Here is a 20,063-nt window from a genome sequence, read left to right on the forward strand (position 1 = left end):
GGGGTCACATTGAAATGTCCTTATTTTTGAAGGAAAAGCACTGTACTTTTCAATGAAGATAACTTTAAACTAGTCTTAACTTTAAAGAAATACACTCTATACATTGCTAATGTGGTAAATGACTATTCTAGCTGCAAATGTCTGGTTTTTGGTGCAATATCTACATAGGTGTATAGAGGCCCATTTCCAGCAACTATCACTCCAGTGTTCTGGAGTGATAGTTGGCTAATTGAAGGCTAATTGATGATTAGAAAACCCTTGTGCAATCATGTTCACACATCTGAAAACAGTTGAGCTCGTTACAGAAGCTACAAAACTGACCTTCCTTTGAGCAGATTGAGTTTCTGGAGCAACACATTTGTGGGGTCAATTAAACGCTCAAAATGGCCAGAAAAAGGGAACTTTCATCTGAAACTCGACAGTCTATTCCTGTTCTTAGACATGAAGGCTATTCCACAAAATTGTTTGGGTGACCCCAAACTTTTGAACGGTAGTGTACCTTAAGATTTTTGGTTAAAATAAAGCCAATAATGCCATTTTTTGTGGTCCCCTTTATTTTGAAAAGTATGGAAATACATGTTGGTACCAGTACCACCATATTGGTATGGAGACAGCCCTACCTTGCATTGAGGATGGAAACATGCACCACTGGTTCACAGATCATGTGACAGCCCGAGGAAGGGAACCTGTCCAGGGTGGCAGAACCAAAGCTCCTTTTGTCTGGGACATGTTTGTCTCCGACACGTTGAATGATGACTAATAGGAGGGAGGTTTGCACTTGGGGATGAAATGCGTGCGTTTCTGTTTTGAGTCAATATTTTCCCATTGTGTTTTTTTTTGGCCGCTGCAGGTCTTGTTTAGTCACACAATCCACTGAACACAGTTAATCACCTGGTGTGCTTTATTCCGGTATATTCCGGCTGCTATGCTTATTGAATGATGCCAATACTCCTTCTTAGAACATGCATGCCGTATTTCCTTGAATTGGCGCCGGGAATATAGTATTCGCCTGCCTAGAATTACAGCCGGGTCAAACTCGTTTCGCAAAATAATTAGCGCATGCTTGGCACTTCCGCCGGGTCAAATATGAGTCATTAAATGACTTCCGCCTCCTGGTGGTAGAGGGCGCTAGTGATCCTTCTTGCGACTGCTGGTACTGCAGAAGACCGGTGCTGCAGAAGAAGACAACACGCAGCAAGAGTGAGCAGCCATTGTTTGCTTGCACTTTTACCATGGAGGATTACATATCTAAAATAAAACAGTTTTCTAAACTGGACTTTCAATCGAAGCAGGAGGTAGTACTTAAAGGAAGATCTGCATCGAGACAGAGAGACTTTTAAAACTGAAGAAAGATAAGGAAGACTTCTATAGGAGCTGCACATGGACTCATTTATACCTAAAGGTAAGACCATAATAACGTTTTTTTTATTAAATGTGATTTTCATGATAAGGTAAGCGCCGGAGTGAGAAGAGGTTTTAAAACAATTAGCGCATATTTGCCCATCCCGCATGCTTTTGGGAAACGCAGGAGTGAGAAGAGGTTTTAAATTAATTAGCGCCCCGGCGGCTATTCAAGGAAATACGTTATATTGGATTATGTCCTGTAGATGATGAGTGCAACCACATAATGACTTCTCACAATAGTCTAATTCTATTACAATCAGTTGTGTCTATTAGTTAGTCAAAAGCTCTTTTTTTTGGTCACAAAATAAAAGCATGCTAAAAAGGTCCTAAAAGAAAAGGATTTTATGAGGCTCGCTTCTTCATCAGTATGCTGAATAAGTCACGAGCTCCAGGGGGTTTCTCAGAAAGGCCAAAGGTCGGCGACAAGGGCAGCAATCTCAATGATGGAGCCAGATGTGATCGATCCGCATCAGTTATACGTCACGGCCAAATACAGCTGACTGCACAGTGGTATTAATCACTTGGAAATGAATTGGACCGACAATTTCAAAGAATGTTTGGTTTAAAAAGCGAGTCCAGGACCCGAATGGAAACAAAACTGAACTAGGCCGAATGCTCCATTGTGTCCCCGGTTTGGGTGTTTTGTGGGAGTGTTTGTGGTTTTGTGGGAGTGTTTGGGTGTTTTGTGGGAGTGTTTGTGGTTTTGTGGGAGTGTTTGTGGTTTTGTGGGAGTGTTTGTGGTTTTGTGGGAGTGTTTGTGGTTTTCTCTGCTTTTTTTGCTTGTATGCAAAAAGTGACAACAAGCCAAAAAACTAAATACTGCTAGAACTGTATATATATATATATATATATATATATATATATATATATATATATATATATATATATATATATATATATATATATATATATATATATATATATATATATATATATATTAGGGATGTCCGATAATGGCTTTTTGACGATATCCGATATTCCGATATTGTCCAACTCTTTAATTACCGATACCGATATCAACCGATACCGATATATACAGTCGTGGAATTAACACATTATTATGCCTAATTTGGACAACCAGGTATGGTGAAGATAAGGTTTTTTTTAATTTAAATAAAATAAAATAGGATAAATACATTTAAAACATTTTCTTGAATACAAAAGAAAGTAAAACAATATAAAAACAGTTACATAGAAACTAGTAATTAATGAAAATGAGTAAAATTAACTGTTAAAGGTTAGTACTATTAGTGGAGCAGCAGCACGCACAATCATGTGTGCTTACGGACTGTATCCCTTGCAGACTGTATTGATATATATTGATATATAATGTAGGAACCAGAATATTAATAACAGAAATAAACAACCCTTTTGTGTGAATGAGTGTAAATGGGGGAGGGAGTTTTTTTGGGTTGGTGCACTAATTGTAAGTGTATCTTGTGTTTTTTATGTTGATTTAATAAAAAAAAAAATAAAAAAAACGATACCGATAATAAAAAAAACGATACCGATAATTTCCGATATTACATTTTAAAGCATTTATCGGCCGATAATATATACAAAAGCCAAAAGCAGTGAAGTTGTCACGTTGTGTAAATGGTAAATAAAAAGAGAATACAATGCAAAGACAAGATACTTAATATTGTAACTGGAAAACGTTATTTTTTGCAAATATTAGCTCATTTGGAATTTGATGCCTGCAACATGTTTCCAAAAAGTGGCCAAAAAGACTGAGAAAGTTGAGGAATGCTCATCAAACACTTATTTGGAACATCCCACAGGTGAACAGGCTAATTGGGAACAGGTGGGTGCCATGATTGGGTATAAAAGTAGATTCCATGAAATGCTCAGTCATTCACAAACAAGGACGGGGCGAGGGTCACCACTTTGTCGACAAATGCCTGAGCAAATTGTCCAACAGTTTAAGAACAACATTTCTCAAGCAGCTATTGCAAGGAATTTAGGGATTTAACTATCTACGCTCCGTAATATCATCAAAATGTTAACAGGAATCTGGAGAAATCACTGCACATAAGCGGCAAGCCTGTGACTTTCGATCCCTCAGGCGGTACTGCATCAAAAAGCGACATCAGTGAATCAGAATCAGAATCAGAATCAGAATAGTTTTATTGCCATTGTTTGAGAACGGGTTCACAAACTGGGAATTTTTCTTGGTGCAAACGTGCGACATAAAACACATATAACACATATTTGGTAATAAAAAGAGCTGTGACTGAGCTATCAGATAGACTTAGAAGGAATTCAAGGAGTTCAAGGAGCTGCTGTTAGGAGTTATTGTTCATTTGCCTGATGGCCGAGGGGAAAAAACTGTTCAGGTGGCGGGAGGTGTGGGTCTGGATGGAGCGTAGTCTCCTGCCTGAGGGGAGAGGGGAGAATAGTGTGTGTCCAGGGTGAGAAGAGTCAGCTGTGATCCGACCCACACGCCTCCTGGTCCTGGAGGAAAACAAGTCCTGGAGGGATGGGAGCTTGCAGCCAATCACCTTCTCAGCAGCACGTACGATGCGCTGCAGTCTATTCTTATCCTGGACTGTGGCGCCGGGGAACCGCACTGTGATGGAGGAGGTCAGGAGTGTGTAAAGGATATCACCACATGGGCTCAGGAACGCTTCAGAAAACCACTGTCGGTAACTACAGTTGGTCGCTACATCTGTGAGTGCGAGTTAAAACTCTACAATGCAAAACGAAAGCCATTTATCAACAACACCCGGCTTCGCTGGGCCCGAGCTCACCGAAGATGGACTGATGCAAAGTGGAAAGGTGTTCTGTGGTCTGACGAGTCCACATTTCAAATTGTTTTGGGAAACTGTGGACGTCGTGTCCGTCGGACCAAAGAGGAAAAGAACCATTAGGACTGTTCTAGGCGCAAAGTGTAAAAGGCAGCATGTGTGATGGTATGGGGGTGTATTAGTGGCCAAGACATGGCTAACTTACACATCTGTGAAGGCACCATTAATGCTGAAAGGTACATACAGCTTTTGGAGCATCCAAGCAACGTTATCATGGACGCCCCTGCTTATTTCAGCAAGACAATGCCAAGCCATGTGTTACATCAACGTGGCTTCATAGTAAAAGAGTGCGGGTACTAGACTGGCCTGCCTGTAGTCCAGACCTGTCTCCCATTGAAAATGTGTGGCGCATCATGAAGCCTAAAATAGCACAACAAAGACTGTTGAGCAACTTAAGCTGTACATCAAGCAAGAATGGGAAAGAATTCCACTTCAAAAATGTGTTAATTCAATTCCTCAGACTGACAAAAAAAAAAAGAAACATAATCCGCCTCATTTTCTGAGGCATGACTTTTTCATTCCATCAAGGTGCATTGAGGGTGTGTGTGGTGTGGCAGCTGGAAATGACATCTCAGGTGCGTCACTGCCGCCTTCTACTGGGATGTTGTGCTGCTGACTGAGCGCGAACACTCTGCATGTGTCACCGCTCTCACAGACGAGCTCTGACTCTCACCCAAATGATTCATTAGCAGCCCTGCAGAATGTTGTCATGTATGCTGATCGTGCTACTTTAGTCCTGCCTTGACCTTGTTCAGGGCGGAGTGACGACTGCAGTCGCCCTGCGTCGCTACAATCACATTATTGCTACACTTCTGGAGATGGGACGGTGAAGACGTCCGATTATTTGCGGTGTTTGCCTTGATTTTTTTCTGATTCAAAGCGGTTTCTTTTTACAAATTGCTGGCCAGGCTTCAATCAGGGTTGATTAGTGGTTGGAGTTCTTCCTGCCATTAACGATCCTGCTTATCAGCACAATCCTGCATTGATTCCCTGATCCGTCGTGACTTAGCTTGATTAGTTAAATAAAAAAATGTCACACCGTTGTCTTTGGTTTTCAGCCTTGTTTTCTCTAAACAGCACAATTTGGTTATTTTTGTTTGAAATAGAATAGAATAGAATGCACTTTATTGATCCTTGTGGGAAATTCAGCACAGTTTGCTCACAATAAACAATAAACGTGAATTTTTACATGTGAATAGTATAAATACAGTCTATTATACAGCATTATTCACATGTGAATAATATAAATACAGTCTATTATGTGAATAATATAAATACAGTCTATTATACAGCATTATTCGCATGTGAATAATATAAATACAGTCTATTATGTGAATAATATAAATACAGTCTATTATACAGCATTATTCACATGTGAATAACATAAATATAGTCTATTGTACAGCATTATTCACATGTGAATAATATAAATACAGTCTATTGTACAGCATTATTCACATGTGAATAATATAAATACAGTCTATTATACAGCATTATTCACATGTGAATAATATAAATACAGTCTATTATACAGCATTATTCACATGTGAATAATATAAATACAGTCTATTATACAGCATTATTCACATGTGAATAACATAAATACAGTCTATTATACAGCATTACTCACATGTGAATAATATAAATACAGTCTATTATACAGCATTATTCACATGTGAATGATATAAATACAGTCTATTATACAGCATTATTCACATGTGAATAATATAAATACAGTCTATTATACAGCATTATTCACATGTGAATAACATAAATACAGTCTATTGTACAGCATTACTCACATGTGAATAATATAAATACAGTCTATTATACAGCATTATTCACATGTGAATAATATAAATACAGTCTTTTATACATTTAAGTACAGTCAAAAAGGAACATATGCATTATACAGTCAATGATCACATGTCTATTGTTGTGACATTAACACTTTTACTCTCACAAGAAACAGTGCCAAAAACTTTTCAGATGACTCCCAGAAATAATTGCATCTTTTGGATAAAAACCTACTTAATTCTCATCGGAATATACTCAACATTGTCGTTGTTTTGTTTAATTCAACTGTCAGAAAACATGCCAAACTGCTAATACAAATCAGTTAAAACGATATACCATATTTTTCGGACTATAAGGCGCTCTTAAAATCCTTTAATTTTATCAAAACTTGACAGTGTGCCTTAAAACCCGGTGCGCCTAATGTACGGAATAATTTTGGTTGTGCTTACCGACCTCAAAGCTATTTTATTTGGTACATGGTGTAATGATAAGTGTGACCAGTAGATGGCAGTCACACATAAGAGATACGTGTAGACTGCAATATGATGGCAGTCACACATAAGAGATATGTGTAGACTGCAATATGATGGCAGTCTCACTTAAGAGATACGTGTAGACTGCAATATGACTCAAGTAAACAACACCAACATTTTATATGTTCCATTGAAAATATAGAACATTACACACGGCGCTCAAAAATATATCAAAAATGTTTTAGTAAGACTTTGGTAAGCTATGAAGCCACACCGCTTGATGGATTGTACCGTGCTTCAACATAGGAGTATTATTATGGTGTGTGTATAAGGTAAGACATATTATCTGGCGTTTTGTTTCGCAATATTATGCAAAAGCAACTTTTCTTACCTTCTGGTACCTGCTGATGTGTATTTGGGATCTGCATAAGTCCGGAAAATGTGTGCGCGTCCGCCATTGTAGTCCGTGCTGAGGCTGTAGTCGATAAACTTCTTCTTTTTCTCTATCTTCTTGTTATGGGACATTCATCCTCCACTGTTGCCATTTCTAATATAAAGTAGTGTAAAGTTCTTACTTATATCTGTCAGTAAACTCGCCATGAAAGCACTAAAACATACCGGTGTAATGAGTTTACATTATTCACCCAAGGAACTTTAGTTATTAGAGGGTTATAATATGACCCCTTTAATGCGCTGTCATGATCTGTGGTCTGGATCATGTTTTTTGTTATTTTCTGTTTAAGACTCCAATTGTTCCTGTTTTAGTTTCCATGACGACTGATTAGTTTCACCTGTCTCATGTGTTCGGATCACGCACCTGCTCTAATCAGAGACTATTATTTAAGCCTGTTTTGCCAGTTAGTTGTCCTGGCGACATTGCTCTGTTTTGACTTTTCTTGCCATAGTTCATGCTGTTCGATTCGTGCCGTGTACAGTCAGTCGTTTTGTTTCATGTCCATAGTTCTTGCTATTTGTTTCAGGCCACAGTTTAGTGAGTTTTTTCATGTTTTTAGTTTCATGTTTCATGTCCATAGTTTATGCTAAGTCTTAGCTTTTGTTTCCTGCGTTAAGCTGTGCCTTCGCCTTGAGCGCTTTTTGTAGTACTTTGAGTTTGAATAATTAAATCAAATCAACTTTATTTATAAAGCACATTTAAAATGTACCACAGGGGTAGCCAAAGTGCTGTACATTGGGCAGGTTAAAAGATAATACGAGAACCGAGCAAACACAACACAACACAAACAGAACACGATAAAAAATAAATAAATAAAATAAATAAAACATAAAAACATAAACACAGGTTCACAGCAGGTGTATTATGGGGCACCATTGCAGGATGAATATCACTCAGTGTTAAAAGCCATGGAATAAAAGTATGTTTTCAAGAGAGATTTAAAAACAGGAAGAGAGGAGGCTTGTCTAACACTCAGAGGTAGGTCGTTCCAGAGCTTGGGAGCAGCAGCGGCGAAAGCTCTGTCACCTCTAAGCTTCAGCCTTGTGTCGGGGACCGTCAGTAGCAGCTGATCGGCTGATCTTAGGGATCGGGTGGGGCAGTAAGGCTGAAGGAGGTCGGAGAGATATGTTGGCGCGAGGTTGTTTAGACATTTAAAAACAAATAATAGGAGTTTAAATAATGTCCCTACCTTCAAGCCTTGTCCAGTATAGTCCGATTGCATCCCGGGAGAACAATCCTCGCAGTAAACTGCGTAAAAAACCTCGTCTTGACATGCGCCTTATAATCCGGTGTGCCTTTTGTATGAAAATAGACCTGACTAGACCTACTCATCGGCAGTGCGCCTTTTAATCCGGTGCGCCCTATGGTCCGAAAAATACGGCACACGGTAATAATGGCTGTGGGGCAAGAAATAGTGCTTTTTTTCCTAGTCCACTCTTCAACACTGTCTAGTTCTGTTGTACTTTAGCCATCCTGAGCTTGAACAGCCTTAGAAGATCATAGAGATCGAGCTATGGCGACCAGTCCTGGAAGGGATATGACAGGCTTTTCATATGCAGCCATTAAACCCGTAGCTTGTTCATAAAGCAGCTACCATCTGTTATTCTTCCAACATTAATCCGACCTTGTAAATGAGGCGACCTTATTTTCAGATATCATGTTGATCCAAGAGGTCGAGTGCGGCATCGATTCTCCATGTTTACCAGGGGATAAGGTCACCTGGCCGGATGGAACAACAAAGCATTTCTGACAGGCACGGCTTCCATAAAATGCTGGTGTTTTATACTGTATCAGTTGCTACTCGCAGCCGAACGAGCGCGGAATATATAAATGTTTGTGTGGAGTCTCCCGTCAGCATGAAAGGCCTGGTAAACCAGCGGAATCGTGACCTCACTGTATGTACAGTATCATCAGCAGACCTCTGTGCGCAGGCTCGTAGTGTGCCGGGAAGATTGTTCTTTCATGTCTTTTTTTTCCTCCTGCGTTTATAATTGCACCGACCGCGCTCGTCAGCATGCTTTCAGCTCGATAACATAAAAGAGACGGTAAAGATTACACTATAGCTGCGACAAAAAATAGACATCATTGTTTCCCCTTTCCTCCACGCACTCTCATTTCATCCCCTCGGCTGGTCTTGCTGCTGAAGAACATGTGCAGAGCAGTAAAACACTTACTGCAGGGGGTGTCCAAAGTGCGGCCCGGGCGGGGGCCATTTGCGGCCCGCAGGTAATATTTTAACGGCCCCACGGCACATTCTAAAAATAAGATTTAAAAAAATGTAAAACATAAAAAGTGGTAAAAAAGAGCAAACAGGTGGAATGTAACAAGAAAATGGTGCAATGTTTACTCTAATAACACAAAGCTGCCAAAAAATAATAATGAATCAAAATCAATGTCATTATGAATTATTGACCTATTCAAGGTTCCAATTACGTCACATTAAATATTCCACTTTTTTTTATTTTTTTATTTTTTTATTTTTTTATAATGTCCTGCCCAGCTTCTCAGGCAAATCATATAGTTGATGTAGATGCCCATATCGGCTGTTCAGATTTACTTTACAAAAGAGAAGTGTAGGATACTTCTCTTGTTGCCTTATTTGTATTTTGACTTTATTAAATGTATTTATATTATCATTTGGAGCAGCCGGGCCGGAGCAGGAGGGGATAGAAAGAGAAAAAAAGGAAGACAGAGGGGGGAATTGTGGGGACAAGAGGGGGATTAGACAGAGAGACAAAAACAACAACGGCAAACACAACAACAACAACAACAATAGAGCAACGTCAGCAAATACGACATGTACAAATATGATGGTAAAAGTAATAGCAAATAAGCAGTTAGCAAAAATTAAAAAAAATACAGAAATGACAATGAGCATTATTACACTAAAAATGGAGCAATATGAATACCAATAGAAATAGTGCTATTGATAATAAACAATACCAATACTTTACCTTTATAATCAACAATACAATTGTTCAAATGCAACAATACATATACGTAGGGATGATACTCGAAACCGGTTTTCCCGGTTGTTTGATAAGAAAAGAACCGAGTCCTCGGACTCGAATCCCTTTTTGAGAACCGGTACCCGTTATCGAGACCACTATAGTAAAGGAAAAGAGTTGATTATTTCTTCGAATCCCGTCCCGACCAGAAATGCTCCGTGGGACATCACAAGAATTGACGTCATGTAGCTCAGTCATTAGGCGCAGATAGCGAAAGCAGGAAAACAATGGACGGGAAAAAGCGCTCCAAGGTGTAATAACGTTCAAAACAAAAGCTATAATCCATCGAATAACTTTACTGAGAGATTTGAGCAGGGTAAAACACATGACGAACACTTTTACGACCAACCGGAAACATAGCAACCAGGCTAGCAACGCACCTCCTTTACGGCAGCTGTCGCAACGTTCTTAAAGCGACCGCAGCACATACATATATATACAACATATCTCCCTTTTTTAACTTTTGTTTTTCTTTCCTTGTAAACAAAACAAAATCACACTGTAGATGTGCTGTCTGTCTAATTATAAATAATGCAGACGAGGCGTGTTGGCTGAGTTCTTTACTTCTTTACTTTCACAGCGTGGCAACATGCAACACTTTTCGGGGCTACCGCGCATGCTCGTAACTCCCGTTGCATGCTGGGTAGTGTAGTTGTTATATTCTCTAGCTCATAACATTTTTCTCCCTATAAAGAAATAATGTTAACTCAATAAAGTGTATTTCTTTTTTTAGCTTTAACTTTTCATTTTTTAGCATTGTAACCACATTTGCAAACAACTTTTCTCTTCATAGAATTTTCTTTCAATAAAGAAATAAAGTGCAAAAATGTCAAAGCATCATAACAAACAGTTATGTCAAATAGCAGCAGAAGTGCACTTTTTGGAGAGCTGTATTATTTTCAGTTTTGTGCCCAAGGGACTGATTTTATTTAACACTATATTATTATTTATACACCTATAGTGATCACAGAGACAGCTTGTTTTTGTGTTACTGTATATATTTGTTTCTCTGAAAAATCCCACTTAATATTCTTTGGGTAACAACAGTCAATATTTATTTTTTTTATTTTATTTTTTTAGGTGGGTAACAGTCAATATTTATTTATTTATTAGATTTTATTTTTTTTATTATATAATAAAAGCGAGCTTTTGTTAAACCAAATATTGTGTGTTTTTTTCCATATACAACAACCAATCTGGACTCGATAAGAGAATCGATAAGGAATCGGTTCGATAAGAGGATTAGATAATAGGCTCGAACTCGATAATTTCTTATCAAACATCATCCCTACATATACGTAATGATAACTTGAGATACGAAAAAATGCAGAAAAAATATTCCACTTTGAGATATTCTTTAGGGAAAATGTTGCATATTTTGTGGGGGGGGGGTGTATATAAAAAAAAAAATTTTTAATTTTATTTTATTTTTTTACATAAATAAATACAATCATGTGTGCTTACGGACTGTATCCCTGCAGACTGTATTGATCTATATTGATATATAATGCATATATTGTGTTTTTTATGTTGATTTCATAAAAATAAAAAAAATAAAAATATATATATATTTTTTTTTTTAATTTCTTGTGCGGCCCGGTACCAATCGGTCCGCGGACCGATTGGTACCGGTGGTTGGGGACCACAGCTTTAAGCTTTTTTATTTCACTTTTGTTATGTTTTTGTTTATTTTAATAGTATTTTTAGAATGTGCCGTGGGCCTCTAAAACATTAGCTGTGGGCCGCAAATGGCCTCCGGGGCACACTTTTGACACCCCTGCTATAGATAATAAAAAATTAAATGTGATAAATCTGTGGATAAAAAGCAGAGCCTGGCGACGCATGCGCGTTTATCATAACTCTCTCTCTCTGTCTCTGCCCCTCCCTCACCAATGCTGCTGCATGCACAATTTGTTTTGTTTTTAACCCCTTCTTAACCTTGTTGGAGGTACCGAACCGCACCAGTTTCATATGCGCATTCACCGAACCCTTCTTTGGTGAAAAATATAAATAATTTTTCTTAATTTAATCTTAATTGATAAATATTAATCATGAAATGATGTTATTATATTAAAGAAATACTAATAAAGATATATTTTACAAACAGAAAGTTACAGTAATGTACACATGATCCCCTGTTTACATCTCATTGTGCAACATGTGAATGTTTTAGTGGGAACTAAATGCGATATCTGAAAGGGGTACAAATTATTTCCGAAGCAGGAACCCGACCCAGACAAACAATACAAGTACACAGCTCATGAAAAACAATATTTTTTGTTATTGTCATTGTAAGTGGGCCAAAATATTTACAGTATATTAGAAAATAATCTCATGGAAATGACTGCTGTCATTTGATTATAATGATAAAACATTTAACTTATTTCGTCAGGTTTGGGACATCGCTCACATGAATGCTCAAGGAGTTTTTACGTTTGCTCAGGCATATGGAAAATTAGCGGGAACATTGTTTGGGGGTATCCATAATACACCGATAGGGAGAAGTTTTTATTTACATGATGAGTCGGGTGTGTCTTGACCTCCGCCGAACCCCTGAGGCCGACTCACCGAACCCCTAGGGTTCCATCGAACCCAGGTTAAGAACCACTGTTTTAACCCCTTCTTAACCCTGAACGTACATTGTTAATACACGCGACCATAACTCAAAACTCTTGTCCTCTTTTGCGGAGCTGTCCGGGCGGAGTTTCTTAAATGCCTCAAATGTCCGACATTTTGAGTATTGTTTACGCAACGTGCAGTACGCTACTTAATATGTCCGTGTGGAAACTCGTTCGGTACACCTCCGCACCGAACTGAAACCCCCGTAGCAAAACGGTTCAATACAAATACATGTACCGTTACACCCCTATATAGAAGGAGTGTTTTTTTCATCTTTAGCACCACAATGTTTCCTGGATGTCAGTGAGCCATCATCAACACAAGTGCTCGTTGCAAGAAAAACCCTTTCTCCAAACTGTTAAACAACATAATGTGTTGATGAGATGAGTAATTGAGATTTACAGTGCCTGAGATTAGAAAAAATAAACATCTCTCATATACAAGATTAATGCAGGGTTCCTTAATAGGCAGCACGCCACACCAAATAATGAACTCATAGTTTTACAGAACGCATATTTACAGCTCATTAACGGAGAATACATTGTGAGCGGCTAATGATCCCGGCCCTTGGACAAATGTCAATGTGGACCCTTGCGGTAATATGTTCTCCCATTCAAGTTTTATTCCTAAAAGAGACATTTTATTTCCGCCCAAAGGTCAAGAATGGGTTTCTTATGCAAGCACTCCGCTGAATCTGCCGTGTTATCAGCATTGCGAGAGCACCTCCAGGCACATCATCACACTTTCAGGCTGCAAGATGAAAATAGTCAGCTCAGATCGCAGTGACTGAAGGCGTCTTAGGATGGAGAAACAACGTCTGTGTGAAGATGTGCAGGCCCTAACCAATCTGGCGCCCTAGGCAAGATTTTAGGTGGCGCCCCCCCCACACATCGGCAGTGAAGTGTATATACTCACAAAAAACCGAATAGCTTTGTCTTTGACCTTTTTTTTAACTTAAAGAAAGCAAATAAACAATCAAAATAGTTTTAACAAGATTTTTAAAAAAAAAGAATAAATAAATGAATACAAAAAATAAAAAATGAATATCTAACAATCAATTTATTGTCATCATTACAGTGAAATGCTGAATAGCAGAATGCAAAGTAACAGTATAATATATTATATGAGAATGTTATGTTATGATTATCTTTAACCGAATCACAGCAGTGCTCAAATTAAAAAACAGCATTCCCTCTCATGTGATATTGCTTAGTTAACATTAATGATGTGCACTTTAACAACTAGACTTACAACTATACCTAATATATAAAGGGGTGGAAAAGTGACTATTACCTGCAGGGCAAACATTAGCTAACCAGAAGGCAATAACAATGTAAAAAAAAAACACCTCCTTAAAAGATCTAATACAAATGTCCCTGAGGAATGTAAGGTGGGAGTACTGTAATTACCTAACGTTACATTATTATTTTCCATAACAATTTAGCCCCCTCCACAATATTAACCCGACGTTAAAACAGAACTAGCTATTTATTGATTAGCAATTGCCGAATTATGTAACATTAGATTAATGCTAAAAATCCAGGTTACTATCACATTCTGTTACAGACAAATAATTTCATGTAGGCTAACATTACCTACCTGCTACCTCTGTCTTTTTCTCGTTTCTCCTCCTCTTCTTTTCTCTTTTTTCTTCCCTGGGCACCTGACAGTTTTGGCCGTTTTGACATCTTGTGTTGTTTTTTTGATGAGGTGACGTCCAAAAAGAGTCATGATACGGGAAGGGAGGGGCGGGGGCGTAATGTTGTAACAAATAATATTTCTATTAAATAGGCTTTACTTTGCATTTTAATTAACGTGGGATTATTTTTTGTATTTAGAAATAATAGTACCAACTTTTTTTTTTTTTTTTTTTTTTTTTCTCAAACATTTGTGGCACTGGCGTGGCGCCCCCTGATGGACGGCGCCCTTAGCATTTGCCTATACGGCCTATGCCACGGGCCGGCCCTGGAGATGTGGGTGAGGAAGATGATAGGCTGTCATATTCCAGCTATTCTACTGCGCTACGTTCATGCTGTTTCACAATCCAACCACTTGAGGAAGATACTGTAGCTACACCACCCTGAGTCTGGTTCTGCTCAAGGTTTTGTTTTCTCCCTTTGCAAAGGGGAGTTTTCCTCCCCACTCCTGCCAAGTACTTGCTCATGGGGAATTTGTTGTGTCTCCTAAAACGCTGCTCGAGTTGGCTTGTATTGCAGGGGAAACCAAATCTACACTGCAACAAAAAAAATCCTATTTTTATGGTTGATTTACTCTAAATTTCTACTGTAATTTTTCTATTTTTTAGTTTATAAAATAGTTTATAAAACTGTAGAATTGAAGACATTATCTGTAAATAAACAATCCTCCTGTTATTTTAAGTAATATGCCAGTAATGACACACTATCTATATTTCTATTTTTTTTACAGAAATTAATTATACATAGCATTTTCTGTTTTCTTAAATTACTTTCAAATTCATGTAAAATTACAGTAATTATCTTTCATTAAATATGTAGCTTGTTATATAAAAGTATATGTCCATACTAACAATCTGAATAAAGGTATTTTTCTGCAGAACTGTTTTCTTCGTCACTTTATTAAAGGTGGTTGATCTTAACAATTCAGAAAAAATCTGTGAAATAATGGTATTTTTCTGTGGAACTGCCAGCATTGTCACTTCATTAAAGGTGTTTGATCTTAATAATTTAGAAAAAAACTCTGTAGAATAAAGGTATTTTTCTGCAGAACTGTTTGCTTCGTCACTTTATCAAAGGCCTACTGAAATGATTTTTTTAAATTAAAACGGGGATAGCAGATCTATTCTATGAGTCATACTTGATCATTTCGCGATATTGCCATATTTTTGCTGAAAGGATTTAGTATAAAACAACGACGATAAAGATCGCAACTTTTGGTATCTGATAAAAAAAAAGGCTTGCCCCTACCGGAAGTAGCGTGACGTAGTCAATTGAACATATACGCAAAGTTCCCTATTGTTTACATTGATGGCCGCCAGAAGTGAGAGAGATTCGGACCGAGAAAGCGACTATTTCCCCATTAATTTGAGCGAGGATGAAAGATTTGTGGATGAGGAAAATGCAAGTGAAGGACTAGTGGGGAGTGGAAGCGATTCAGATAGGGAAGATGCTGTGAGAGGCGGGTGGGACCTGATATTCAGCTGGGAATGACTACAACAGTAAATAAACACAAGACATATATATACTCTATTAGCCACAACACAACCAGGCTTATATTTAATATGCCACAAATTAATCCCGCATAAAAACATCTGGGTGTTTGTTATGCTAGCTCCTAGCTACTAGCTACTAGCTCGAGCTAGTTATAGCTCGAGCGGATTATATGGACGGGATCCCGTATATATAACCCGCCAATACAATTCAAACACCTGCACAACACACACACTCACTCAGCCCAAACAACCGTTCACCTAACCCAAGGTTCATAAAGCTTATATATTTAACCAAAGTTACGTACGTGACACGCACGTACGGGCAAGCGATCAAATGTTTGGAAGCGCTCGGGTGGGACCTGATATTCAGCTGGGAAAGACTACAACAGTAAATAAACACAAGACATATATATACTCTATTAGCCACAACACAACCAGGTTTATATTTAATATGCCACAAATTAATCCCGCATAACAAACACATAAGTGTTTGTTATGCTAGCTCCTAGCTCCTAGCTACTAGCTCGAGCTAGTTATAGCAAGCGATCAAATGTTTGGAAGCGCAGCTACGTACTCACGGTATCGCGTCTGTGTATCCAAATCAAAGTCCTCCTGGTTAGAGTCTCTGTTGTCCGAGTTCTTCGATCTTGACTGCATCTTTCGGGAATGTAAACAATGAAACACTGGCTGTGTTGTGTTGCTGACTTCCCTCGCAAAATATCCGCTTCGCACCGACAACTTTCTTCTTTGCTTGCTCAGCTTCTTTCTCCATAATGCAATGAACAAATTGCAACAAATTCACCAACACAGATGTCCAGAATACTGTGGAATAATGAGATGAAAACAGAGCTATTTCGTAGTGGCTTCAATGGGGAAGCCATACCTCTGTTAAACTGGCTACGTCACGCGCATACGTCATCATACCGAGACGTTTTCAAGCGGAAGTGTGGCGGGAAATGTAAAATGTCACTTTATAAGTTAACCCGGCCGTATTGGCATGTGTTGCAATGTTAAGATTTCATCATTGATATATAAACTATCAGACTGCGTGGTCGCTAGTCGTGGCTTTCAGTAGGCCTTTAAAGGTGGTCTTAATAATTTAGTAAAAATCTGTAAAATTACGATATTTTTCCGCAAAACGTTTCATGTAAATTTCTGTAAAAATAATGTTTTTGATCATTATTTGGTTTACAAGGTTTTACTTTAATGGTTTTCGTTTGGCAGCCGTAGCTGCCGGTAGATGACCGTTTTTTTACAGAATTTTTTTTTACAGTGTACCAACATTACAAAATATCTCATGGAGACAAAAAAACAACAACAAATCTCTGCCTTGTAAAGTCATTTATATGTCTGATGGCATAAAGGTGCTAAAATGCACTAAAAGTCTCAAAATGTAACCTATTTCTGTACTGTTTTCATTCATTTTCATTAATTTATTTGTTATTTATCTCCTTCATTGATGTGCATTTTTGATCAATAGACAATTAAACTTTAGCAACTAAACATATATGTATATATGTTTGTATATATATATATATATATATATATATATATATATATATATATATATATATGTATATATGTACAATTTCCCGTTTCCATATGAGTTGGGAAATTGTGTTAGATGTAAATATAAACAAAATACAATGATTTGCAAATCCTTTTCCACCCAAATTCAATTAAATGCACTACAAAGACAACATATTTGATGTTCAAAATCATAAACTTTATTTTTTTTTTTGCAAAAAATAATTAAATTAGAATTTCATGGCTGCCACACGAGGCCAAAGTACCTGGGAAAGGGCATGTTCACCACTGTGTTACATGGCCTTTCCTTTTAACAACACTCAGTAAACGTTTGGGAACTGAGGAGACACATTTTTTAAGCTTCTCAGGTGGAATTCTTTCCCATTCTTGCTTGATGTACAGCTTAAGTTGTTCAACAGTCCGGGAGTCTCCCTTCTGCTATTTTAGGCTTCATAATGCACCACACATTTTCAATGGGAGACAGGTCTGGACTACAGGCAGGCCAGTCTAGTACCCGCACTCTTTTACTATGAATCCACGTTGATGTGACACGTGGCTTGGCATTGTCTTGCTGAAATAAGCAGGGGCGTCCATGATAACAACATATGTTGCTCCAAAAGCTGTATGTACCTTTCAGCATTAATGGTGCCTTCACAGATGTGTAAGTTACCCATGTCTTGGGCACTAATACACCCCCATACCATCACACATGCTGGCTTTTCCACTTTGCGCCTGTAACAATCCGGATGGTTCTTTTCCTCTTTGGTCCGGAGGACACGACGTCCACAGTTTCCAAAAACAATTTGAAATGTGGACTCGTCAGACCACAGAACACTTTTCCACTTTGCATCAGTCCATCTTAGATGAGCTCGGGCCCAGCGAAGCCGACGGCGTTTCTGGGTGTTGTTGATAAACGGTTTTCGCCTTGCATAGGAGAGTTTTAACTTGCACTTACAGATGTAGCGACCAACTGTAGTTACTGACAGTGGGTTTCTGAAGTGTTCCTGAGCCCATGTGGTGATATCCTTTACACACTGATGTCGCTTGTTGATGCAGTACCGCCTGAGGGATGGAAGGTCACGGGCTTAGCTGCTTACGTGCAGTGATTTCTCCACATTCTCTGAACCCTTTGATGATATTACGGAGCGTAGATGGTGAAATCCCTAAATTCCTTGCAATAGCTGGTTGAGAAATGTTGTTCTTAAACTGTTCAACAATTTGCTCAGGCATTTGTTGACAAAGTGGTGACCCTCGCCCCATCCTTGTTTGTGAATGACTGAGCATTTCATGGAATCTGCTTTTATACCCAATCATGGCACCCACCTGTTCCCAATTTGCCTGTGGGATGTTCCAAATAAGTGTTTGATGAGCATTACTCAACTTTATCAGTATTTATTGCCACCTTTCCCAACTTCTTTGTCACGTGTTGCTGGCATCAAATTCTAAAGTTAATGATTATTTGCAAAAAAAAATAAAAAATTTTATCAGTTTGAACATCAAATATGTTGTCTTTCTAGCATATTCAACTGAATATGGCTTGAAAATGATTTGCAAATCGTTGTATTCCGTTTATATTTACATCTAACAATATTTCCCAACTCATATGGAAACGGGGTTTGCATAATGAATCTTCGCTTCTTCCTCCATGTTTGTTTGCCACCAAGGTTATCTTCATCTGCTTTCTGTCTCCCTGTTTTGTTATCCATGCAGTATCAAAAGTTGACAGGAGAGATTAATGTTGTTGTTTTTTGATGATTACCTTCATCTCTGCTATTTACTAAGAGCTCATGCTGGGAAACATGGCCCGTAGTTCCTGTTTGATTAGATTCCTCCGGGCCTGGCTGGGGAATAAATGTCTATTGCAAATGACATTTATCTCAAAGGAGAGCGCCACTGTCAAGGTGGACCCAGGAACTGAAATAATATGTCCTTGTGTTGCGTAACCATCTGATAGAATGCACTACTTGGTGTCAAATATGCGCCAGGTTTAAACCCTATGGACTCGTTCATGGCCCGCCGGGATGACATCATTGTCTAATTAGCACGAACGACCTGGGCCATGTGCGTGTCGTTTGTGTGGACGCTGTGGGAGAGCTAAAGGCACGCAAAGAAGAATGTTTAATATTATATACATGAACTTCCTTTTCTCGCTTCTTTTTGTGTCGTTTATTAGCGAGACCACCTGTAGGGGCTTTTACTTTGGCGAGCTGCTCGTTAAATCATACATGTTATCCAGAAAAAGTTGCTAGATTTTCGATTAAAAAAAAAAAAAAAAAAAAAAAAATTTAGAAGGGTCTGATTACACGATAAACCACAGGTGTCAAACTCAAGGCCCGGGGGCCAACTCTGGCCCGCCACATCATTTTATGTGGCTCGCTAAAAGCCTGGAAATAATATGCCTTAAGAAAATGCTTAATCTTTTCTTGCTAAAAAGATTTCTTCTTTCCCTTTTGACATGAATTGCATGCAATTGCATGTATTTTTTATCAATCAATGTTTACTTATATAGCCCTGAATCACGAGTGTCTCAAAGGGCTGCACAAGCCACAACGACATCCTCATATTTTAAAATTCAATATTATCAAAATCAAAATATTATACTAAAAAATCAACATGACATCATCGAGTAATTTGCATAATTTACTACAATGATATGATTTTCTCTAAAAAGGCTCAAAAAATGTATACTTACTAATTAATAATAACAGTTTTGTTTTAAACGTCCATCCATCCATCCATTTTACGATATAATTACAACACTTTATGTACATATTTATATACGGA

At 38.2% G+C, this 20,063-nt stretch overlaps 1 protein-coding gene across 3 annotated transcripts in view; it reads left to right on the forward strand.

Annotated features, from left to right (window-relative positions):
- Positions 1–20,063, forward strand: part of tln2b (talin 2b) — a 410,959-nt gene that overhangs the window by 39,490 nt on the left and 351,406 nt on the right. The window lies entirely within an intron of this gene.

Source organism: Entelurus aequoreus, linkage group LG10 (assembly GCF_033978785.1).
Source record: "Entelurus aequoreus isolate RoL-2023_Sb linkage group LG10, RoL_Eaeq_v1.1, whole genome shotgun sequence".
Taxonomy (NCBI): Eukaryota; Metazoa; Chordata; class Actinopteri; order Syngnathiformes; family Syngnathidae; genus Entelurus; species Entelurus aequoreus.